The following is a 25,120-nucleotide window of genomic DNA, read 5'->3' as shown; positions in this document are numbered from 1 at the left end:
ATGTGACACTAGTGACCTAGTGACATTAATGCACCTTTCAAAAGTACCCAGTTTTCTCACTGGAAGTAATTTTCAGCAGTGATAGGCTGCAACTGAGTAATTTCTGATAAGCAATTAGCACATCAAATCAAGGCATATTATTCAAGGTTTTATGCTGCTAGTGGAGATATAGCAGGGGTCACCCATTAAAAAGCATCTGTGAAAAACTTCTGCTATTATTATGGAAGCAGTGGGCAATATTCAAATCGAGGCAACTCAACCATTTAAATAAATGTATTTTTAATCATAAAATGTCACTGTTCTACAGACGTGTTTTTCCTATTAACATGTGGGAGATAATGTTAATGAGATTTCATTAGTGTTTTAAAAGCAATTGAAGTCTTATTATGAAAGGCAGCAGAAAAGGACACAGCAGTATTCTTCTAAGCTGTGAATCATTCCATATCTGTGTGAAATCTGATGGTGCAGAAATCTACATCGGAATCATCTAAGCAACGAAAACACAGAAGACAACACAAAACGTCTCCCAAACACTCCTACTCTATATCACTTTTCATATCTAAAATGAAACAAGAAAGCACACTACGGTTGGAAATTTTAACGGGAGGAGGGTCCCCATGTTGATATTTCAGAAAACAGCTTATTCTTGAAGTATGAATGTATTTGAGGTATCAATCATTGTGTTTACCCACCAGCAGGGCCTCTAAAGAAAGAGTATTCTACACACAGCAGGTGCCGAAGGTGAAGGCCTGGGTGACCAGGATTTGTTCCCTGGGACACCCCTCCCCTCTCGCCACCTACCTCAAGCTGGTAAGTTGATTGGACCAGGGTTGGGCCAAGGCAGCCAATCTATGCCTGCCCTGTGTTAAATCATAAATGGTGCCAACTGGATTTTTTCTCTCACATATTTGAACTGAGAAAGATCTAGTAAATAAGAAAATAGGAGCTGAAGCTAAAAAGACAGGTATAGAATTGTCATGAAGAGTCAGATCTTTAAAAGGGGCCACATTTGTTTCTAAAAGTTTTAGAAAACAGAAATTATGGACAGAAAGGGATGTCATGGCTGGACCCCAAGCCAATGCTCGGATTGGCTTGTATGTGAAGTGGAAGAAGCCCTAGAGATCCTCAGTATACTCAGAGAATATGCAAGGGCCATGCAATAAGAATCCGGCAACATTCCTCAGTTTTCCTGGGCTTGCACACACCAGCATGTCTGTTTGACGGGCCAGAGGAGAGAAGGGGAGTGACGGGGGCTAAGCTGCAGGGAGCAACTTCAGAACCCCTGGAAGAAAAACCCCCCAAACAATGGAAAAATCCAGTAGGGTGGACTAGAAGAAGGGCTTGGGTATGGGATAAGAATGGCTTTGAATACAGTCTGAGGCTCCATCTGAAATCCATACTTTCCTTCACAATCTCTGCCCTCAGAGAGGACTGGTGTCATCCAACCAAAAGAACTCACACATACACAAAAACATAGCAAACCACCCTACAAAACTCTGAATTAGTAAGGTTTGGATAAACACACTAGAGTGTGTCTCTACTGTGCTTCCCAAGCTTCCTATGGGAATTATCATCCCCACATCACCTAGACCAAAGGAGACTAGCAGAAGAAACCATTTCCTTAGGAGACAGATGCCCGCAAGTGAGTGAGCAGATGTCCTGGGGCATATTAGAGGTCAGGGCTGGCCAGCACCACTGTGGAGCAGCATGGGCCATGCTATCAAGAAACATGAACGAGGGCTGGAACGGCAGCCAGAACAGTCATGGCAGAGCTGCAGAAGCTAACAGAGCCACCTCCCCAATCCCCCACTGAGTTGCGGTAGAGTTGAGGTTCTGCCACTTGGCAAGTAGAGACTAGTAATACAATGGATGCATAGACAAATTACTCCAGACTTACCAGATGCTTAGCTGATGGGGCTGAGATTCATGTCATGACTTCCAAAGCAAACAGAGAAAGCTGGTCAGGAGTGCAAAGAATGGAGAGATGCTCAGAGAAAAGTAGGACCCCATAACTCTTGAGAGAAGAACCTGACAGCTTTGAAATTCTAGTTTCAAACTGAATCCATATGTTTCCTTACAATTACTCCCCTGACCCCTTTCTCGCAGTGCCTTGAAAAGGTCTCTTGCAACAGAAGAACAATCTAATTAAACAACAAAACTAAAAGATCCAAGTACAAATAACCCCATCGTTTCTTTGATCTCCAGCAAATCGCCAAGTTACTGGTGTTTGCGTGTGTGACTAGCACACTTGTCCTTCTCCTGCTCTGCGCCTCTCCCACTTCCCTCCTTGGGCGTGTCCTGGTAACTAATGGGTTTACACTCTTCTCGAGCTGGCATGTGCCAGGCTGCTCACCTCTGGTCTGACTGTGGACTGGAAGTAGCATTACCAAGTTAATGCTTCTGGGAGTGGGAGAGAGGAGGAGAAAAGGATACAGAAATGCAGCACAGAAGAACTGCTTAGGAAGTAGAAGAAAAGAAGCAAACCAAGACTAGATACGGTGGCTGCTAAGTGGCTCCATAGAGATGATAGAGTAGGTGGAGGACATGAAAGCCCTTCAAGGAGAGCCAGAATCCTGCCTTGCACCACCACTCCTTGAAGCTACCTATCTACCATGCCAATCTGGTCCATTTTTCCCAATCTCATGCTCACCAAAATTAAAGGGATCACCAATATTAGAATCAAACGAGACAGCAAATCTGATAGCCAGTCAAGTCTAAAAAGTAATCTTTGTCATTTCGTCAGCAACAAAGTACAAGTTTCTGTAAGGTTTGTTCTCGCCAAGTTTAAGATGAAGAAACTGAGACCAGCACAAGAAGATCCAACGCGAAGGATTTATTCAGGCTCCCGGACGAGGTTCTGCGGTCCAACAGGAGGGGCCGGAGAAGTCGCATGGACTCCTCTCAGATGTGGGGTTTTATAGGGAGTGGAGGCGTTTGATTGGTTGTGCCCAAGGTGAGTGGGGCCTGGATGGGACAAAATGGTATCGGGTAGGTCCTGGCGGGGCTTTTTTCCGGGCTCCCAGTGAGTGGGGGGGTGTGTCGAGCTTCCGGCAAGGGAAGGGGGTGTGTCCGAGCTCCCGGCGAGGGGGGTGGTGTCCGAACTCCTGGCGGGGCGCAGGGGGTGGGGGGTGTGCGTCCGTGCTCCCGGCGAGGCAACCGGCCTTATAGTTTCCATTTTAAATTTTGGGAACTTTCATATTGTACAATTTACTATTTCCCCCACAGCCGCCAGTGCTATTTGCCATCTACTTGGTGTCTGGACCAAACCCAAGCATTTACTGGCAGAGGCAGCTTATACTGGCTTAGGCAGCCTTGCATGTTGGTCATGAGAACAGGCCCTGGAGCCAGAATTCATGAGTTCAAAACCTGCTTCTGCTACCTGATGGGGGTATGTCATTAGAAAATCATTTCACACCTGTCAAGTTTCCTACTTCCCAGGGTGCTTGGGGTGACCAACCCTCCTGGATTGCCCTGGACTAAAGTGCTTCTTGAGATGTGGGACTTTCAGTACTAAAGCTGGGAAAGTTCTAGGAAAACTGGAATGAGGTGGTCACCCAGAGATAAAATAAGATATTGGAGGTAAATCACTAAGAATAATGAATGTTCAACACGTTAGCCATTGATGTTACATGAAACTGCTGCTAATGTGACTACTGGAATGGTCATGCTTTCCACCGAACTTGGGACTCTGGGACAAGGTCCTAGACTTTTCTCAAAGGCAGGACCCCTTCCATTTCTCCAAAGTCCTAGCACTGAGAATAGGACCAAGATGAAGGTGGGTGTGTCTGTGCTGATAGTGATGTCCATGAGAAGACGGAGGGTGAGTCAGACCCCAAGCTCCTCTTCTGGCCCAGAATAATGCCAGAAGCCAACCCTCCTTCCCCATCCTCCTCTAGACCTGAGCCATGCTGGCTGTCTGGCAGATCTACAGCCAGAATTTTATCTACCGAGAGAAAACATCTAGTTTGTAGAGTCAGATTGCCTCTCAGAACCCCCGACTCCCTGCTAGGAGTTTCAAGGAGTTTCTGAAGAATAAAAGGGGTTGGCAAAATCAGTATGACCTTGCACACTCTGGTCTGCCATGAAATGGAGGTTCCATTTCTTGCAGACTCTCCAGACATTTTATCTCTGAGGGCCTTGTGAGTTTCCTCACCTGGTCTCAGCTGTAGAAGAGAATGGTGTACACTCGAGTGCAGGGCTTAAGCACTTACAGGTTCTAGACTGCCCGAGTGTCACTGAGGACAACTTATCCTCTTTACATCTTGATTCCACGTTTGAAATGTTGAGATAATAATTATCAGTATTCACTAAGCACTTACTATGTCCTAAGGATCTGACATACAATATCTTAATTAATCTTCAAGACACGCCAAAGAGGTATGCATTTTAGAAATCCCTTATTATAGGACTCTGAGGCACAGAGAGAATAAATAACTCAAACTCAGAAAGTCTGACTCCAGAACTCAAACTCTTAACTCTATGTCTGCCTCACTGGGTTGTTATGAAAAACAAAGTAACACAAGCATAGACACTTTATACGTTGTAAGCATCTAATAAATATTAGGTATCATTTAATATTAGGTATCCCAATATTAAGCACCCAATAAATATTAGGTATCATATAAGAATAGACAGTGGGTCTACTAAGCTAACCTAATACTATTAGACAAATTTAACAAATGTTTATTGAGCACATATTCATTGACAAGTGCTATGCAAAGAACTTGGGGTCTAGCTCTGAGCAAAACCAGACACTGTTTCTTCCATCCTGAAGCTTATGGTCCAGAGAAAAAGATAAAAAATGAACAATTAATCCACTTGAAAAAAGGGAAATGAACGAACAATTCAAAAAGGAAATTTAAGAAAAAAATTCCACTTATAATACCAATAGAAGAATAAAATATTTGGGAATAAACTTAACCAAGGAAGCAAAAGACTTGCATACTTAAAAATTATGAAGTATTACTGAAATACATTAAACACAAAATAAATGGAAAGATATCTCATGTTCATGAATTCAAATACTTAATATTATTAAAATAGCAATACTATCCAAGATTATCTATAGACTTAATGCATTTCATATGGAAATCCCAATGGTATTTTTTGCAGAAATAGAAAAATCCATCCTAATTCATATGGAATCTCAAGGGACCTTGAATAGTCAACACAACCTTGAAAAGGGACAAATTTGAAGGTCTCACACTTACTGATTTCAAAACTTAATATAAAACCATGATAATCAAAGCAGCATTACTGGCAGAAAGATAGACATATATACAAGAGAACCCAGAATAAACCTCTCACATATATGGTCAAATGATCTTTGACAAGGTTGTCAAGACCATTCAATAGGGAAAGGAGAGACTACAACAATGCTGGAAACACTGGATATCCACATGCAAATGAATAGAAACAGACCTTTACCTAATACCACATACAAAAATTAACTCAAAAATGGATCAAAGACCTAAACATAAGAGCTAAAACTATCAAACTCTTAGAAGAAAATACAGGGAGAAAACTCTTTAACATTGAATTTGACAATTATTTATTGGATACGACACCAAAAACACAGGCAACAAAAGTAAAAACAGTCAAATTAGGCTACATCGAAATTTAAAACTATCCATCAAAGGACACAATCGATACAGTAAAAAGGAAATCTTAAAAAATGACAGAAAATATTTGCAAACTATCTAACTGATAAGGGGTTCATATTCAGAATATATGAAAAACTCCTATAACTCAACAATAACACAACCCAATCAATAAACGGGCAAGCTGAGCACAGTGGCTCATGCCTGTAATACCAGTACTTTGAGAGGCCAAGGAGGGTGGATTGCTTGAGGCCAGGAATTCAAGAGCAGCCTGGGCAACAAATGAGACCCTGTCTCTATAAAAACATTAAAAAATTATCCAGGTGTCATGGTGTGCACCTGTAGTTCAAGCTACTTGGGAGGAAGAGGCAGGAGAATCACTTGAGCCCAGAAGTTTGATGCTGTAGTAAGCTGTAATTGTGCCACTGCATTCCAGCCTGGGCAACAGAGCGAGACCTTGTTATTCATTCATAGATAGATAGATAGATAGATAGATAGATAGATAGATAGACAGACAGACAGAAGGCAAAGAACTGTAATGGACATTTCTCCAAAGAAGATACACAACTGGCCAGCAAGCGCACACAAAAAATGCTCAATATCACTAATCATTAGGGAAATGCAAATCAAAACCACAATGAGATACCACCTTACACCCATTAGGATGGCAACTACTAAAAAAAAACCTGGCCGGGCGTGGTGGCTCACGCCTGTAATCCCAGCAGTTTGGGAGGCCGAGGTGGGCAGATTGCCTGAGCTCAGAAGTTCAAGACCAGCCTGGGCAAAACGGTGAAATTCTGTCTCTACTAAAATACAAAAGAAAATTGGCCGGGCACGGCAGTGTGCACCTGTAGTCCCAGCTACTCAGGAGGCTGAGGCAGGAGAATTGCAAGAACCCAGAAGGCAGAGGTTGCAGTGAGCCGAGATTGCACCATTGCACTCTAGCCTGGGTGACAGAACAAGACTCTGTCTCAAAAAAAAAAAAAAAAAAAAATCCATAAAATAAAAAGTATTGGTGATGATGTGGATAAATGGATTCCTAGAGTAATCAAATTCACAGATATAAGAAGTTTCAAAGCGGTTTTCAGGGGTTGGGGAGTTGTTTCATAGGTATAGAGTTTCAGTTTTGCAAGATGAAGGGCATTCTGGAGATTGGTTGCATAATAATGTGAATACACTCAACACTCTTGAACTGTACATTTAAAAATGATTAAGATGATATTGTGTTATGTGGACTTTACCATAATTTAAAAAGTAAATTTTTAAAAAGAGGGAGTGGATATAATTATAATAATTGCTCCAAAGGATTTAGGTCTACAGAAACCATAAAGAGGATCTAACCTGGGTAGTGTTGAGAAAAGCTTCACTTAGCTGAGAGCAAAATGAGTAGGAGTTTGCTGGGGGAAGAAAAGAGGTAGAAAGAACAATATAAGCAAAATCCTTGTCAGGTGAGTGATCTTCATGCATGTGGGATGCTTTCTCAAGTATCAACTAAGTACAAACATTTGTTTTCACTTGAATATTTCTGTTTTTAAAAACTGAGACATAACTTGCCAACATAGATTGCAAAAACCTTAAGTGGACAGCTCAGTAAATTTAGTAAAACACTTTGAATCCAGCAACAGTCAAAAAAGGTGCAGTTGTGCTTCCTTTACCTCTTCCTGCCCCTTCCCCTGAAGTTTCCCTGGGCAGAGGAGATGTCAGGGGGAAGCTTTCCATACACAAGGAGACTAAAGAGATAGGACAACTGTAACCCATGAGCCTACTCAAACCTTGCTCCAGAAAGGAAAAAGATATTGTTGGTGCAGTTGGCGAAATCTGAATAGGGTCTCTGGAGGGGTGGTGATGTTATACTGATGCTAACGTTCTGATTTGGATGTTGTGTGGTGGTTATGTAGCATCATGCCTTTTGAAAATGTGCACTGATGCATTTAGCGGCTGATGGAGCATCATTGTTGACAACTGACTTGCAAATTATTCAGAAAGAGAATAATGGTAATGGATGTTCATATTAGATATTTATGCAGGCATCCAGAGAGAAAAAGAGAGAACAAATATGTTAAAATATTAACAATTGGGATATCTGGGTGAAAGAGATATGGTCGTTCTGTGTATTACTCTTGTAATGTTTCCTAAAATTTAACATTATTTCAAGATAAATAATACTGTCTATGATGGCAGTGAACTCGCAGGTGAGGCAGCAGGTAAGAGAAGTGAGACTAGACATAAAGATAAACATTTTCTCTGTCACTGAATTTGAAAAAGGAAAGTGTCAAAGAAAATAACTTTTAGTGTTCACTTAGCTTTCTCCAGAATGAAGTAGGCTCTCCTGCAAATAACCCACTTATTTTTTTCAGAATAAAAGTACTAAGGCTTTCTTTTCACAGTAATTTAAAACTTGCCACATTATGTCTGTCTACAACCAAACTTTTCCAAGTTTCTTTAAGCAAAGATGTAATAAAAACTGAAAATCAGATCATTGATCAAAAACATCTTTTAGAGGTGGGCAGAATAAAGAGATGGACATTTAGTTGAGTAGAAAAAAACTAGGCATCACAAACTTGGGGAAAAAAAGGGAAGCATTGTTGGAGCTTTTTAAAAAAAAAATGGAAAAAAAGTAATCTTGTGATTATTATAAATTCTATTATTATTTTGCTTACCTAGCCTGGAGTCATCACCTACTTCCCTATTTCCCAGGTAAAAAACAAAAATTAAGCTCTTACTCCAAATTACCTGCCTCTTGGCCCTAAATCTTATCCTGAAGCTTCAAAATCTTTGCATCACTCCTTTCTTGAATGTCCCTGTAATCCAGACAGTTTTCAGAGGCGATACCTGAGTGATCCTCCCTCATCCTGCAAATTCTGTTTAATGCTCACATTTTGCCTTTCTTCTACCCACCCATGGCCATCCCTGCCCCACAGCTCTGCATTCTGCCATTTTTTGCTCTACATCAGTGTTCCTGCTGTTACCTGCTCCATTCCCTCACCTTCTACCTCTTCCTCCACTCAGACTCCTACCTTCCTGCCTTTCTCCATCTCTCCAGGGCCCCACTTCTCTCATTCATTCCCTCCTCCCTCTGCAGTGGGTCTAGTACCTCCCTGCTATCATATCACACAGCCCCTATCTCACCAGACCTTTCTTAATCATGGGATGCTATTCCCAGGCCCTCATCGAAATGCCCTTTTCCTTGTCTTTCTCAACTTCCCAGTGTCTCCTGGATCTTCTATCTTCCTGTTGGCTCCATTCCTCTTTTTCATAAACTCCTTGTTCTGGGCCCACATCCATCCCCAAAACAGCTATTCCTCAAACTTCCGTGTTGGCCCTCCCTCCTTTTGACTCCACCGTTTACCAGAGTGATCATACCCTCCTCCTGCAACCCAGGGCCAGTTCCCTCCTAGTCTCTCAGGCTAGAGGTCTCCATATCCCTCTCCTCCCACATGCAAATGACCCCTAAACCATAAGCCTCTCTCCATTCACCTTTTCCTCTAGGTCCCCAGCCTGCTCACTGCCTTGATGTAGGCTGCAGGATTTCAGCTCTTATTGTCTCCAGCCTCTTCAGGTCCCTTCATATGTTCTTTCCAAAACCAGATCTGATTATGCCTCTTTGGCAACTCGGGGTCAGTCACTGGCTTTCTACCCATGCAGCTAGGCTTTTCAGCGTTTCTGGGAAACTTAGAAGACACAACATAAACTCAGAGCATTATCCTGAAGTACATCCTGAAGTACTTTGATTTTGGGTGTGGGAGAGGAATTTTTAGTCTTGATGGTCACAAATTGTTAACCTTTTATAGTAAAATCAACCCATGTTCTTCAAAGAGAACAAAAGAAGTTCAGGTGATTTTTTTAACATATGACAGGAAACTGCAAAGACATTTTATGCTTTGAAAAGACCATTTGGGGCCATGTTCTCAGATCCCTAGGAAGTTAGCATTCCATCTTCTCTGCCATTCTGAGCACTTCACTGGAAAAGTTCAATGAGAATTTTGACCTGTGGATAAAATTACATCTTCATGCTCTTGTGCCATGTCTACCTCTCCAGTCCCATATTCCACTATTGGCTGTCACTTCTAATCATCTCAATTCTTGCACTTTCTCTGCTCCAATTCTCCTGCCTGGAATGACCTTCCAACATATTCTTTTAACAAAATCTCCTCATCCTTCAGAATCCAGCTTTGTTATCACCTCCTCCAGGAAGCCATCCCACATTCTCCTAAGCAAAGGCAGTTGCCAGAAGCCTTTTGTGCTATTCAGGCCCTTAGCATGGTGTGCTGTGAGGACTTGTGCATCAGTTCACCTTCCCCACTAGTCCAGGAGCCCCGACTTAGCAGTGCTTTATCTCCAAGTTAGAATAGTGCTAGTACATAGGCTGTGTATGCTCGAGGCATGTCTGGAAAAAAGAAAACAGGCCGTCAAGTGATTGCCTCCTAACAGGTACAAGGTCTTGGCCATTGGGAAGCAAAAGAAGGAAAAAATATACATTAAAAAAAAATGAGTCACAATTACAATGGCATTTTGTCACCATAGCACTTCGGTACTCGTTGCTAGCCATGAAAGCAGGCATGATCCCCCATACCTTCTACTTCTGACCTACCCTTCTTGACATCATAACCTCTCACTCTTTCCAACATGGCAAGATGTGAATGCTTTAGTTAGGTGAAAGTGCAACCTCAGGGGGTCCTTCTGTATTGAATGTCCAGTCACCTTCCCTCCTCTCTGACTCCTTCTTGGCCTTGAGGTTCAACTCAAATTCCACCTTCTCAGTGAAACCTTTCCTGGCCATTTTAACCCTCAAAATTTGTTTTTTCTCTTAACATCTACAACACTTATTAGAATTTAATTATGAATATTTTGAATTTTACAACATTTATTGGATACCTTTATTACCGAAGTAATACATTTATATTAGAAAAAATTTTTAAAAAGAAAAAGAAAAACACACTTGTAGACTATTTCAAGAGGACCACTCGAACACTGTGCATACAGCCTTCCAAATTTTTCCTATCCATGCACTGGCAATTTTTTTTCACAAATAGGATTCTACTGTAAATGCTGTTATACAAATTATTTTTAAAATATACCAATAAAATATTAATATGCCAATATACATAAATTTTCATCACTAATTTTTTCATTATTATATTTTTGGTAGAGATGGGGTTTCACTATGTTACCCAGGCTGGTCTCAAACTCCTGAGCTCAAGCAATTTGCCTGCCTCAGCCTCTCAAAGTGCTGGGATTATAGTCATGAGCCATTGCACCTGGCCACCAATATTATTTTGATGGCTCTATGATATTCATATTTATATATAAGCCACCATTTATTTAGACAATCATTTCCTGTAAGGCATTTAGATTTTTCCATTTTCTTTTTGCTATCATACAGAAAAGATCTGTACACTCTTAATTTTTTTGTTAGCATAAATTCTAACACATACAATTTCTATATAATTTTTAAATATTAATATATACAAATAACAAAAGCAATCAAATATAAAATGACTACATTTTTCAATTGTTTCATGTATATTAGTTTTGACTCCTTTTGTAGATTTAAGTTTCTTGAGGATAGAGTCCAATGTTTCTTAATTTTTCACCTCAACAGTGTAATAGATGCTCAGTTGTATATGTTGAAAAATTAGTTTACTTCATATACCATATTTCACTAGTTTATCTCATGTAAGTTTTTGGATAATAGTGATATCAATTCTTTACTATAGAAGAAGATCACTATAGATAGTAATGTAAGAATATCGCTTTCTTTTAGGGACTATTTACAAACTCTTTTTAGGAACTGAGGCAATCTTGGAGGAGATGGAGATGGTACAAATAAGAGATGTAGAGTTCAAAGGAAAAAGGCTGCCAGCCAAATTTAACAATTGCTAGAAGCAAAATTTTTGCTTTTCTAGTTTGGATTACCCTAATCATTTTTCAAAACTTGTGTGGGATTTTATACAATGAGAAATAACTCTTCTTGGCAGTGGTGTGTCCAGAAAGCCCCCAGGAGTGGGCCCCCCAAGGTCCTCTGTGCTGTCCAGCAGTCCTGCTACATTCCCAGCACTGGTTCACATCTCTTCTCTATCCCTTAAATCTATCCTTCCCTCCTCTACCATCAGTGGATGATCTTTCTTCTTAGTCCACTAAGAAAACAGAATCACTCAGACAAGGGCTTCCCAAACTTCCAACCATGACATTCCAGCCTCCCTGCACATCCCCATTTGTGCTGCCCTTCCTTCTGTTGCTTGGGATGAACCAGCCCCTTTCTCTCTCTGCGTGCTGCTTCTCAGCTTCCTTGGAGGGGAATCTTCTTCATCTTGCTGACCACTAAATGTCAGAGTGCCCCAGGTCTTAAACCTTAGACTTCTCTTCTTTGCTCCTCTTCTCCACCCATGTTTCCAGTTGCTGTGCTGATGATACACAGATTTCTATCTCTATTCTGGACCTCTCTCCTAAATTATAGATTCCTATGTCTGATCACCTGCTCACCTTTTCCACTTAGATGTCTGAGAGGCATCTCAAATGTATTATATCCAAAACCAAATGTTTCAGCATTTCCCCTGTACCTGCTCTGCTTGGAGCCTTCTCCATTTTAATAAACTCTCCATTAATCAGCTGTTTAGTCCAAAATTCAAAATTTCCTTGGACTCTTCTCTCATATCCTACAATGGAATCATCAACAAATCCTGTCCAGTTTATGTTGAAAATATATCTAGAATCCATTTATGGCTGTCATTCTAGCATTCTACTAACAGTTTAAATCACCATCACCTCTCTCTTGACTTATCTCAATAGCCTCCTAGTTGGTCTCTCTGCTTCTATTCCTGTACTTCCCTCCACCCAGCAGAGTGATCCTTTAGGAGCTGAGGCCAGGACATGTTCCTTGTCTGCAGAAACCCCTATAGCATCCCACTCCATTTACTTTTGCCAGATTTCATTGGATGTTAACTTTGCCCTGCCATGCCTTATTCAAGGTACCACATTTGAATTTGTCTACTGTTCTGCCTAAGCAAAAACACAGTATCTTCTCAACATCATCAGATTCTGTACAGGATGATGGAGAGCAAGAAAATCAAAGGCTCAAGAACTGCCCATGTCTTTAGTCTGTCTTCCTTTACTCATCTGTTTCCTGTATATTTTAATTTTTCCTATTTTATTTTATACAACAAAGGAGATTTCTATTATAGAAATAAAGTTTGTTTCAATGACATGATACAAATTTATCATCCCTGGAAATCATGTCATGCTTAGAAATGTATCACAGACAAGCCCATGCTCCGGATCAACACACACATGTAATTATGTAGAAAAAAAAATGTGTATCAGGAAAGGTTGAATGTTCCAGGCATGAGAAATAAATTGACCTCCACTCCAGTTACTGCCATGAATATACAGAGAGAAGGAGGACCTGCATGTGTTTCACATCGTAAATGCCTAAAGTGTCGGAACAGCACCACAAGCCCAGGAATGGCCATGCAAGCTCATGATGGAGGTGCTAAGCCTGTCCATAGCCCAGCCTCTGCAGCAATACTGTTAGAGTGTCTAGTACTTGACTTACCATTTTAATTTTATACAATCCTTAATATATTTTTCAGGCTTGAATTCAAATAACCCACTTCTTAGTACTGAAAATAAAGTAGAAAAATGAACTCACTACTAGACTTCAAAGCTTATTCAAAGCAAAGATCTCATCTTACAGCCACAGAGGTGCATGATTGCAGAACCGGACCTAACCTGAGAGGCTAACTACTCCTAATTCAGCCTCCTTGAATGACTGGGTGATGCAACCTATCATAGGTGTATTAAGTTTTTTCATCTCTACTTGATGTCCCACCTCATGCTTGAAAATCTCAAAGTGAAAAAGCTCCAGTATGAGTCTTTAGACAAACAGAGTAATGGAAAGAACCTGTTAGCCTTTGTTGTATCCATCTGATAAGATCAGCTTGTAGAATCCAGAATGGCGGTGGTAGATCAGCTGGCAGCCATATTTCCCTCCTCAACCACCCCCCTCCCCCATGCGCCCAACTCCACTCACAGTTGGGCAGCCATGACTTGCTTGAAATAAATGAATCTACATTACCCTTACAGGGATGCTCTCAAGCATCCCTTGTTGTGATAAAAACATTATTGCTACTATTAAAATGCATAAAGTTATTTCTCCAACACATACTTACAAGAATGAGGAATGTGAAACAGAACCATCCATAAGACTATAAGAAACGGCTTGGCCACGGCAGACCAGGAATTAGTACTCTGTCCTTGACAGGGGTCAGGCAGGGACCTCAGAAGCAGCGTGTTTTGTCCTAGGAGGCACCAGATCAGGTCAGGAGACTGAGGGCTACTCCCAGCTCTAGGACTTTTTCTTATCTGAAAGCCGGGTAGGTTAGCACAGAAAATCCAGTCCCCAGACCTCCACGCAGAGGCTCTGCAGTGCCGTTAGAAAATTAGCTCAGCACCTTCAGCTTGCTTTCAGCCATCCCGCTTTCCACAGACATTCCAAATGGGGCCTTTCAAAACTCTGCCCTCAAACGAAGGTGGTTCAGAGCAACGCTTTAGATGGTATCACAAGACTCCCAGGGCGACGCTTCACTGCTTCCTCAGCATATGCCAGTGCCGGTTTTACAAGGGGGATTTATGATCCTTCCCTCAGTAGAGCGAGCCAAAGTTTTATAATATTCATTAAAAATCAGCACCACATGTAACAATATGGAATACTGCCTGTACACAAGAGGGCCAAGTTATAGGTGTTTAGTGAAACCTGGCAGAATTTTCTGGCCCTGGCAAGAGGTAAAGTTGCAGGCACCAGCACAACACTAACACAACCTTATTTTATTGCAAATGTACGTTCAGCCTAAATCCTAATTACTCTCTGTAAAATCCTAACCACCACCAAGTCTTCTTCTGACAGGGCACTCCTTGAAGGGGAGCAACAACACCCTAACAGCCTCAGAAAGGAAAGGCAGGGGAGAGTGGCTGGAAGGCAGTAGGAGCTGGGGCTGAAGCCCGGAAGGTTGGCTTTTAATGTCCTCCTGAAATTGACCGAGCTCTTTCCAAAACCACTGGCGTGGGGGCTTAGAGGTTCGCTCAGTGGGGCTGGCGAAGGCCCTCCCGAAAAGGATTCAGAAGTCAACATTCAAAAGGCTGCTTTTACTCGCCCCGTCCCCACCCCAAAGGGAGTCCGGTCAGCTTTGTGGGGACACGTGGAGCATCTTTTCCTACCCCTCCGGGAAAACGCTAGCTAACCCCGGGATCCCAGGTCTCGAGGTCTGCTCACCTTCCCCTGGTGCAGCGCCTAGGGCTTTGGCCCCCTCCCAGGTGCCACATCCGCCCTCACCACTACGCTCACCCCGCTCTGCCCCAACCCTTGTCTTTCGCGGCCCGGAAGGCCAGGCCGAGCGGGGCGGTCAGCCGGGCCGGCAGGAGGGGGCTCTCCCGGCAGCGCGTCCGCACAAAGCGGGGAGATCGGCGGCGGCGGTGGCAGAGGCGGCATGAGGCGCGCCCCGTCCTGCGAGCAGGCGGAGCGCGCGCGCCCGACCCCTGCCCCCGGAGCGCCATTCTAGGAGCGGCTTATGCTAGTCGCCGGGCGTACGGCGCCCCAGCGGCCGGGGAGGTTCGCTGCCCGGCTCCCGTAAAGTTATTGTGATTGGGGAGCGGGTGACGTCAGCCCCGAATGTCAACAATGTAGCGACTGAGAGTGTGGGCGTTCCGGGGAGAGCACGAGCCGCGCGGCGCGGAGCAAACAGCGCCAAGCCGCCGCCGCCTTAGCAGTAGCAGTAGCAGCAGCAGCAGCGGCCGCCGTGCCCTCCCGGGCTGAGGTCGTACAGCGCTAACGTGAGCGGCCGCCGCCCTCGCCGCCCCGCCAGCCCACTCCCGCCGCCGCCCGCTCTCGCTTTCTCCACAGCCTCCCTTCGCCCCTTCCCTCCCCATTCCCGGCGCTCTCGGGGGGCTGGGAACAAGCTGCCATGTGATGCGCGTCCCCTCCGCGAACTTTCGGTGACCCCCGAAGTGCCCACCACGCCGGCTGCCGGGAGGGGGCTGCGGGCCGGGAAGACGCGGGGAAGAGGAGGCGGAAAAGGACGCAAACTTCTTCAGAGGTGAGTCCCGGGCCCCGGCGCCGGGCGGGGTGGCGGGGCAAGTTTACAGGGGGAGCAGGCAGGCAGGGAGGTGTGGGGAAGCGGCACGGGAAGGGAGCCCAGGCTGCCCGGCGCGCAGCCGCCCTCCCCTTTTTATGGCATTTTCGAGGAACGGGAACGGGGTGGGAGCCGAGCCGCGCCGCGCCGAATATGCGCTCTGTCTCCCGCCCGGCTGTTTACGGCGGCAGAGGGGGTATTGTATTTTGCTCGCGTCGAAGGGTGTTTTGGAACGGCACGGGGAGGAGGAGCAGAGGGTAATAAGTCAGGCGTGGGGAAGGCGAGCTGCATGGAGGCGCGCGTCCGCCCAAGCCGGAGCAGCTGTCAGACCCGCGGCGCTGCCCCCGGTCCCCAGCCCGCGATCCCCGCGCCAGCTGGGCGGCGTCCACCTCAACCCCCGGCGTGCGCGCCCCGGGCTGCTCCGCGAGGACCGTGGCCGCGGCGCCTTTGCGCTCGGCTGTCAGCCGCCGCCGGGTGGCCTGGACCACCGCGACCGGAGGGGAAACAAAGCCCAAGTTTAGGGTCGCGGGAAGAGGCGAGTTGGGAGCCTCGCGGCGCAGACCTGGGTGGAATCTCTCCTAGCAAAAGATCCGGTGGTCGGAAAGCGTCCCGCGGAGCTAAGACCTAAGGGCTCCAGGCTTTTGAGAGGGAAACCTTGCACCCCCTCACCCGAAGATCCTGCAGGAAGTCAAAGTGCAACACACGCACACATCCCTACACTTCAGTCTCCAAGCCCCAGAAGCGTCACCCAGGTTTATGAAGGGGGCACTGCTCTCCCCGTCCCCGCGCCGAGGCGCTCCATTTCCGCAGAGCTTCCCTTACCCGGCGGGTGTTCGGGAGCCCAGCGCCGCTTGAGACGGCGGCGGGCGGCGCTCACGGGCTACCCCAGGTGCCCACGAGGGGACACTGGAGCGAGCATCTTAGCGACCTCGGCCCGGTCGAGGATCTGCGGGAACTCAGACCGTGAGGGGAAGCAGGCAGGGCCGGGTGTCAGTGTGTGAAAGGGCCGCACACCCCTGGCTTCGGGGGTCGCGGGCGCGCGGGGCATCCCCAGCACCCTCGCGCGCGTCTGCGAGTTTGGCAACTTGAGGGAAGTTCCGGCGCGGCCGCTGCCGAGGTGGTTTGTCTGTGGCCCGAGGAGGCGCGCCTCGCAGCCTGTCCGCCGGGTCAGCGCCGTCGCCGTGACCCTTTGCCGCGGGGAAACCAGAGGAACCGGGGCGCTCCACCCGCGAGATGGAGCTGCAGCCTCCCGGCGGGCCCGTGTGCAACGAGACGTGGTGTTCCTGGTTTTCACCTTCGCTGTCTAGTGTTGCAGTCTCTCACTCTCTGTGTAAATTTCATCTGTTGAGTGTATTTAACTAAAAAGGGTAATTACTTTAGATAAAAATCCTTTCCTGCCTAGTGGGAACCTTGGCGGAGATGATGCCTAATGAGATATTTTGCTTTTGTCTGTTTAGAGTAAAATTAGAGATGTTAACTCTGATAACATTTTCTCAGATCATTAAAATGTAACATGTAGGAAAGGCATGTCAAGTTGCAAAGGCTCGGGCTGACACGAAAGAAGCTGAGCGTGAAAGGCTGCCCCTCTTTTGGCGGAGAGGGCTATTTTGGTAAGGCAGCGGGTGTCTTGCTTAAAATGTGAGATCACCCCACCCTGGTTTTCCTGCACCTCGCGAATAAACGGCATTTTTCATTCTTGCAGGTAATAATAAACGTGAGTCAAAATGACATCTCGTTAGAATTAGTCTTTAGTCTGTAAGAGAGATTGCCAAATTACCGTGTTGCGTTCAAACTGCTCCAGTGAAAGGTCTGTTAGCACTTCCATTATAAATTCAGTTTTTCTGGAGTTTGTAATTTCACCACAAAACTTTGAGTGGCTGAGATGTTTTCCCTTCTAGTGTTCTGGTTTTTAAAAGAAATGCATTGATTGCCCATTTCCAGCATCTTTGCTACTCCTGAAACCTGAGTAGCATTCAGATAGGGGGAAGTCCCAGAGATGGAATACACAACCATGGAATAAAGTGTTTTTGTTAGAACATAACTTTATTGGAGCAGAGCCGTATTTTCATTTTGGATTGCGGGAGGCTTCCGGTTTGCCATTTGGTAATCATGAATGTGTTGAGTAAATTCTTCTGTCTGTCTATTCTGCAGGTGAACTGAAATGTCAGTTTGTAGTGTGTTTGCCAGAATTACATGGAGAGACACACTCCTCAGTTATGTGTGTGTCTGAACTCATAGCTTAATTATTAACACTCCTCTTACTTTTTGGTTCTTTGTATATTGCATGTCAGGATCTGCCATGGAGAAGAAGGGGTGAGGCCAAAGAGAGGGAGGGGATCAGGAATCACTCTCAGTATTACCAGTGCCTGGGAGGAAGCCATTTATTCTTTTTCTACTGAATTATGCCCTTTGACTCAGTATCTTCAGGCATTTCTTTTCCAGTGGCTCACCTCTGGCTGTGTGAGGGGCTTAATTATTTGCAAACTTGAAATCCCGGGATGAAAGGCGCTGAATAAGTGCACAGTATTGGAATTTAATGATCCATTACAGTTCATCAGGAAAATGCACTTTGCAGTGATGGTGGGAAATGTTTCCACCTGATAGAGGGTAATAATAACTGCTTAAAAGTTGATTCAGATTACAGATGAGACAATTAACTCTAGCCATGTGCTCTTCAATTTGTTGCAATTCATCTTGTGATCAAAGTGAGTCACAGACAGCCAGATGGTCAGGTTCATGTTCAAATCTCTCCTAGGCTAGCCCTTCACTTCTGGGCCCACTGTCTGCACAGCTGACAGGACTTAGTTATTCATTAGTGCTTGTGAGCTGTTTCTCAGAATTCCCAATCGAGGCTCCGGTGATGCCAACAAAAGGGCTCAAGCCAATCTACACTGTTGGGAGCGGTTTAATTTTACTTGGGTTAACCCTTACTTAGTGTCTCTGGTGTGGATCTAGCCTTAACAAAAAAAGAGACCCTTGTGGCTCTCTATCTCTGCTCTGCCTGACCCCTCTACTCTAGTTTTTGAACCTCAAATTTCAGGGGTGTGACACCTAGCTTATTGTAAACGCAGGCTTGATTGCTAATGAATGAGAGAATACTTAGATAAATAAATATCTTCCTGTGTGTCCAGGAGGTGAGAGCCATGACTAGCTTCATGGGCATAAGACCTGTGCAGTTACTTAGGCCCCCTTCCCCGCTCAGAAGGACCTCACATTTGGTTTAAGGTTCTACTGTTGTCTTCTGAAATTCTTAATAATTTTTGAACAAGGGGCCCCTTGTTTTCATTTTTTACTGAGGCCCACAAATTATGTACCTACCTGGTTCTGGTGAGGAAAAGGGCATAGTGTGGAGTGGCAGGCAGCTCCTACTCAGCTTGTTGTAGACTCTTGCCAGGGAAGAGTTGGTAGGATTACTGGCTTTGTGTTGCCACATTGTTTGATGTTTCCAGGGGGAGCTGGATATTGGATATTTATGTGGAATTTCCTGATTTTTAAATATTGGCTTAAATCTTTAAAAAATTTTTGGATGAAAGCATACGTAAGAGCTAGAGCCGGCCTGCAGGCTGCTTGTCGCCTACCACTGAACAGACTGAAACATCTTTTTTGTTTAATATCTTTGTCTCTGTTTTCTAAAGGCCTCACATATAGTGGATGATTTGTGAATATGCACCAAATGAATGGTTACAACTATCTGGAAAATAGAAAGATGCCAAAAAACCAAAACTCTAAATCAAATCAATACTGAGTCCCACTGAGGGATTGATAGCTTCCTTTTTAACAGAGAATTCAACATGAAAGGCCAAATAATTTAATACCATGAGTGCAATGTGATTCCTTGCAGGTAAATAATCCATTGCTTTTGAACCACCTGCCCTCTATTTAGCTGTTATTGACCATATGGGGTAACTTGCCTGGGTAATGCCTGAGGACCTCCATGGGAGTTTGACATTTGAGAACACTCACCAAAACAATAGCTTTGATTTACTGAATCTGCACCATGTGCCATACTCAGTGCTAACTGCCTTACCTGTATGTACCTCATTGACTCATCAAAGCAACCTTTGAAGTAGGTGTGGTGCCCACCCATTCTGCAGAGTTGGGAGAACTAATCTCATGTTGGAATGAACTTAATCTGAATATAGTGTGTTTTTTTCTTGAATGTCTAAAGGTTATTTCTTCATTCTGTATACACAGTCCAGCCCTGAATCAATGACTGGGCATGGCGTAGGACTGTGGCATACAGAGAACGTGGTCCCTGCCCTCACATACACAGAACAGAAAACAATATAAAATGTAACATATTGTCAAAATCTGCAATTCAGATAGCAGATGCTATGCATCTGCCTCCCTGTTTCTCTCCTTTCCCTGTCTGGATGTTGAAGAAGCTTCAGTGACATATGACCCTGTCAGAGGTACTCACAGTTCAGAAGTCAGGGCTGGTTGCAAAAATTGAAATTTCTTTGGTAAAGAAGACAAGCTTTTGGCGGAGCTGGGGCCACTTGTAGGAATGCAGCACCAAGGCCTTGGGAATGAGGGAAAATAACTTCTGTATTAATGGCAGTATATGACCTCTTTCTCCTATCTTTAAATTTTATGTAAATATTTGCAAATTATTCAAGTCCAAACTGAAACCTGCTATGAACTAGACATTTTATGAACTCAGTAAGATTGCCCAAAATATAACTTACCTTTCACCGTTTTTTTTTTGTTTTTGTTTTTTTTTTGCTTGTTTGGGATGACATTTAATTAAAAAAAAAAGTAGTTACTTTTTTTTCTTTTGTCAGTTCAAGGTCTTTTAATTTTTTCCCTTTATGTTTTTTTCTTTTTTGTTAATTTCAAATGTCAGTCTATCTAAAACTGAAACTTAATTTTACTATCAGCATGTTACTCAGCTTCCTTAAGGCTGGAAATATTCTCTGAATCTTACCACTCTGTCCTTTCCAAGGGCCATTTCATTTCTAAAGAATATATAAGTTGAACTTCATCCTGCTAGTGACACTACTTCAAAAAGCAGGCAGGAATTTTGCCATTTGTTTTTCCTTGAGCTATTTCTTTCCAAAATAATAAATCTCCCCAATCCAAAAGCATTTCATGTCCTCCTTTATTTTAATCATTGGAATTATAGCCAAAATGCCTCTCAGTCTTCCCCAGTGACTTCATAATCACGGTTTCTCCAGCATATTCCCTGGTTCACTTCTCTTTTGTTCCTTAGCCTCATAATGAATTGCCCTTTGGTTCTGAGATGTGTCATTTTCCTCCCTGACCTTTTTGTTCTTTTCCTGAAGGCTGTAGGACATGCTGCTACTGATGTGATGAGAGCCAGCCCTTGGTTGCTAGGTCCCTCCTGTCCTTGTGTCAGCTTTCATAGGCTCCTTTCCTAAGCACTTAAATCCTCCACTTTCCAGTCCTCCCATACATCTCGTTATTCTCTTCATGTGTGCCTGAGCCTGTAGCTGGCATGTGGACAAAATCCCAGTTAGTTACAGAAGAAAGCTTTTCGAGTTTCCAAGTCTTCCATCACTCTAGTCGTGGGCCATCTTCTCTTCTTTCTCCCCTGTCACTTTCTGCAGTTACTTCAGGAATTTCCTCAGGACTTTCCAGAAGTCTAACCCAAAGATGGCTTAGACATTCACTTTGAAGTTTAAAGTTGGGAGAGCCCAGTGTGGTAATTTCCATTCTACAATTGGGAAACAAAGTGAATGTGCATGCTCAGCATCTTTCCTCAGTATTTCGGTATCCATAGATCTTTGGCTATTTTTCTTTTCTTCCTATCCTGTATTCTTCAAGCAACAGAAACTTGTGGATAGTACAAAATGGGCCAAGTATCCAGAAATATAGCTCTTTAGCAGCAGACACCTCATTCATTCGTTAAATATATACTGAATATCTCTTAGGTAGCAGGCACTCCTCATAGGGCTAGTGGGGAGCAAACCCACTCCTGGCCCCTGGTCTCATGAAGCACATCATCTGGTAGGAAGGATGACACTGATCAGTTAGTAAAGATAACCCACTGCTCGTGAAGGAAAGGTGTTCTATGCACCAGAGAGTCTAATGGGGGGATTTAACCTGGTCGGGAGGTTGGGGAAGCCCTCCCTGAGGAATTGTGAAGTAACCTCCCATCAGGGACAGTCCGAAACATGAGGTTCACTTTTTCATCCAGCTTCCTAATCCTATTAATTCATGCTATCTTTGGCCCTTTGGAGTGTTGCATAAACCATGCTAGAACCTCTGGGGCCATTTTTGGCAAATAATAGTTCCTGTATACAGCACAGAGTCCAGAATTGATTTATTTACCTGCGTCTTTAGAACCTGATAAAAGCAGAAGTTGTTAACTGCCAAGAGTACTGTTCATTTCCATACTTGGAAAAACTATAAGTTAACATTCTTATTTTGAACATATTTAGGGTGGTTTTGACAACATTTGAATGATCAGGAGCTACAAAGATATTCCCTCCCAGTCAGCTGATGTGTGTAAGGCCTTTGGTGAAAAAGTGAGTGTAAAGTCTGTCTGAAGCCCTTGCCTACTCCAGAGGAGAGGGTCTCCATCCTCTGTGGCTCAAAGATGATTATTCCAAGCTTGTCCAACTCATGGCCTGCAGGCCTCATGTGCGATGAATGTGGCCCAACACAAATTTGTAAACTTTCTTAAAACATTGAGGTTTTTTTTATTTCTTTGTTTTCGCTCATCAGCTATCCTTAGTGTTTAGTGTATTATATGTGTGGCCCAAGACAATTCTACTCTTTCATTGTGGCCCAGGGAAGCCAAAAGATTGGACACGTCTTATTTAGACAATTCTTAGGTGCAATATTAAGGAATTTTGACAGTATCTATTTAAAATAAATTGACTATACTATATACTAACACTCCTCTATTTTTTTTCTTTGATGATAGCTAACCCGTATTGAGAGCATCCTGTGTGTGCTGCTCATATTAACTCATGTAATCCTTAGAACAACTCAGGGCTAGGTGTGTCAGTAGAAGCTGCAGCACAGGTGTCACCCAGCTAATGAATGGTAGAGCTGGAATTGGACACTAGCTGTTTGATGCTGGCGACTGTTCTCTCACTCACCTTGCTATACCTCTCCCTTTTCCCCTTATTCATTTGAAGTTGGAACTCTCTTTAGCAGTTCCCAGAAGTGGAAATAAAGGCCACGTCATTCTAAAATATTGGATGTTTTGCTGACATCTATCTTAAAGTTGAAAAACAATTTCTCAGTAAACCTGAGTGAATGTATCTCCTGTATTTTACATGGCCCACCTTCTAATCATTGCATTCCTTAGGTTTTGGTGTCCATTTAGGCATCAGAAAGTAAAAGTGATGCATGTAAAGGCAAAAGAAGTACTAGGCATGTAACTGAAATCCTATGGCTCTGTCTCCAAGGTTTACTTGTAACTCACACTCCTACCCTCTTGTTAGGTGGAGGGAATTTGTTCTTTGCTTTGTGTGTATGTGTGTGTGAGAGTAGGAAAAGGTGAAAGAAACTATACCTGTAATAGGTGGAGTATTTTACCAAGGAGGAAGAATTCCATTCAGAACTAATTCCATCAGAACTCCTAATTAGAAATATTAGCTGCCAGTAATAGATAAAAGTAGGTAACCTTTGTTCTCGTTCTGGTCAATTTCAGGAAGAGATTATCTTGCCAGATTAGCATGTTGCAACTCTCAACTGGAGATTTGAATGGTTTTAAAGGATTCAGGCAGTTGGCATGGCAGTAACCATCAGTTACCTCAGGTTTGCAGGGTCACTGTTTAGAATGCTGACTCAGCTCTGCCTGGGCCAGACACCCAAGTTGTCATCTTTAGTCAAGAGACATCATTCTCAGGAGCCACTTGAAACATTAAGCACACATTTGAAGCTCAGTTTGGGAAATGATCAAGTGTATGAATGTACAATACTGTGCTTATTTTTCAGCATTTAGTTCAAATTTTGGAGAAGGCTAAATGCGAGATGCTTAGTGTGTCAGTGTTGGAGGTTTTAAGTGATTTAAAAAATCAAGCAGATGAGTGCATAAAGATTTCTATGCAAACAATGATAAGCTTAAATTAAAGCTGCTGATTTAGTGTGAGAATTACTTGCATTGATTTGTAGAATATCTGTATGGGTTCAAGATTCCATATTATGCAAATGAATAAGCCCTGAAGAGTCAAACTGAAAAAAAAAAAGAAATTAACTGTGAAAGATATTATACCCATTCAGCAAGAGGAAAATGTACACATATTTAGAGTTAACTCTTCCTTTTCATACAGTTCTTGGGAAGAGAAGTGCCAGGGATGCTGGTCTGTGTCCCAAATGTAAAGCAGCAAGGCATGGTTGGCAGTCAGTTCCCCCATCCTCCTTCTGTCCTCACTTCTTTGTTCTGTGCTCTCTTACCTTTTGGCCACCCAGTCCCCTCAACTAGTTCTTGTCCTTTCCCTTCCAAAACCAATCTCAGAGAAGGATTTTATGAACACAGTTTTACTAATATATAAATAATTGAGCATAATTAGTGCATTACTTTTTTGAAGGATCAGTGTATTAATAGACAAAGCCAAGAAGTAAAACCCTAAAGATAAAAACAATAGAATTTCGCACACTGGTAACCTGGCAATACGAGGCCATTTCTGAACGAAGAGAGGGCTATTCATAAATAAACGCAACCCTGGACAGAGAATATAGGCAAATGGATTACAGGATATAAATCGCAGTAATATTAAAAAGATAGAGAGAGGATGATTTTTAATAATACATTTGTCAGTGAGCATCTCTCGCCTCTTGCCATACATTGGCTTTGATCACATAAACCTCTATAGCAAGATGCTGTGTTATTAAACATTTAAACAAAGCTTCAGGGAAAGCTATTTGGTTTATGATTAGGGATTTTTGTTATTCAGTAGCAGTGAACCTGAATTCTATTATCCTTGAATGATGAATTTTAGAAGAAAAGGCAGTAGATCCAACTTTATTTACCTCCCCACCCCAATTTTATTGATAAAAATTAAATTGATAAATTTATTTCAAAATAGGTGTGTTCCAATTTTGACATACAAAAAGCATAGTGGTGAGTTATAAAAACATAGAGTTGGTTGATTAATGAAAATATACTTATTTTAGATAGAGTTGTTGCTAGGTTGTTGCCTGGCTGCAAAGAGTCTGAACCCCCTTCAGTCCCACCTCTTCCCCACCATACCCTCCTCCAGCAACCATGCTATGTTCAGTTGATGGCTCCATCTAGTGCCAGTCTGTGGAACTGTCTTTCAGGACTCCTCACTGTCCCTGGGTCTCTTGCTGTGTGGTGGGTCACCTCTGGAGCGGGATATGATGAAGAGTCCTCTTTCTCTGGGAACACACAGTCTACTGGGGGACTGCCCTCTAGTTCCTACCTCTCCTTTGTTTTTGTGGTGTAGTTATACCTCC

General features: G+C 43.5%; 1 long non-coding RNA gene across 1 annotated transcript in view; it reads left to right on the top strand.

Moving 5' to 3' along the window:
* The first annotated feature begins 15,461 nt into the window (after positions 1–15,461).
* The window catches only part of LOC135273849 (uncharacterized), an 87,795-nt gene continuing 78,136 nt past the window's right edge, over positions 15,462–25,120 (top strand). Inside the window, exon 1 of the long non-coding RNA XR_010341632.1 lies at positions 15,462–15,688. This is a non-coding gene — a long non-coding RNA (uncharacterized LOC135273849). The remainder of the gene's footprint in view (positions 15,689–25,120) is intronic.

Source organism: Aotus nancymaae, unplaced genomic scaffold (assembly GCF_030222135.1).
Source record: "Aotus nancymaae isolate 86718 unplaced genomic scaffold, 86718_ANA_hifiasm-v0.15.2.pri h1tg000009l, whole genome shotgun sequence".
Taxonomy (NCBI): Eukaryota; Metazoa; Chordata; class Mammalia; order Primates; family Aotidae; genus Aotus; species Aotus nancymaae.
The sequence above is the reverse complement of the archived record's forward strand: the minus strand, read 5'-3'. Positions and strand labels throughout refer to the sequence as shown.